Raw genomic sequence first — 283 nt, forward strand, 5'->3', positions numbered from 1 at the left:
CCCCTCTCTTCATCCCACCCCCCCCCCTCTCTCTCTCTCTCTCTCTTCATCCCCCTCTCTTCATCCCACCCCCCCTCTCTCTCTCTCTCTCTCTCTCTCTCTCTCTCTCTCTCTTCCTCCCCCTCTCTTCATCCCACCCCCCCTCTCTCTCTCTCTCTCTCTTCCTCCCCCTCTCTTCATCCCACCCCCCCCTCTCTCTCTCTCTCTCTCTTCCTCCCCCTCTCTTCATCCCACCCCCCCCCTCTCTCTCTCTCTCTCTCTTCCTCCCCCTCTCTTCATCCCA

This window comes from Salvelinus fontinalis, chromosome 35 (genome assembly GCF_029448725.1).
Source record: "Salvelinus fontinalis isolate EN_2023a chromosome 35, ASM2944872v1, whole genome shotgun sequence".
Classification (NCBI taxonomy): Eukaryota; Metazoa; Chordata; class Actinopteri; order Salmoniformes; family Salmonidae; genus Salvelinus; species Salvelinus fontinalis.